The sequence below is a fragment of the Centruroides sculpturatus genome, unplaced genomic scaffold, assembly GCF_000671375.1.
Source record: "Centruroides sculpturatus isolate CEXI.00-Female unplaced genomic scaffold, Cexi_2.0 scaffold94, whole genome shotgun sequence".
Taxonomy (NCBI): Eukaryota; Metazoa; Arthropoda; class Arachnida; order Scorpiones; family Buthidae; genus Centruroides; species Centruroides sculpturatus.
In genome coordinates this window covers 500,598-501,031 of record NW_019384400.1, presented here as the reverse complement: position 1 = coordinate 501,031, position 434 = coordinate 500,598, and positions in this window count along the sequence as shown.

Sequence of the window (434 nt, the reverse complement as noted above, 5' to 3'; positions counted from 1 at the left end):
CGGGCAAGTTGAGTTTACTATCGTCTGTACAGTATTATATTTAAATTATATATAAATTAGGTACTGTATATATAATTATATATTAATTATATGTTTGTAAGTCTAATATCTAAAATTTTTACTACGGAGATTTTAGGCGGGTAAGTTGAGTTTACTATCGTCTGTACAGTATATAGGCCTAAATTAGGTGGAGGAGAAGGTGGTATTATGGAACCCCAATTACATTTTAGTGAATTGTAAACAAGGTATCATAACTACACCCACATTTTTTGTGCAAAAAGTACTTGTAACTATTAAACTAAATGTTCCTAATTGGATTTTTCGTTAGTGTAACTATAAGTATGGTTTTTGAAGGCTTTTGTACAAAAAGTCAGAAAGTAGGCTTAGAGAAAATCGGGTGGTAATATGGAACCTTACTGTATATTTTCAAAAAA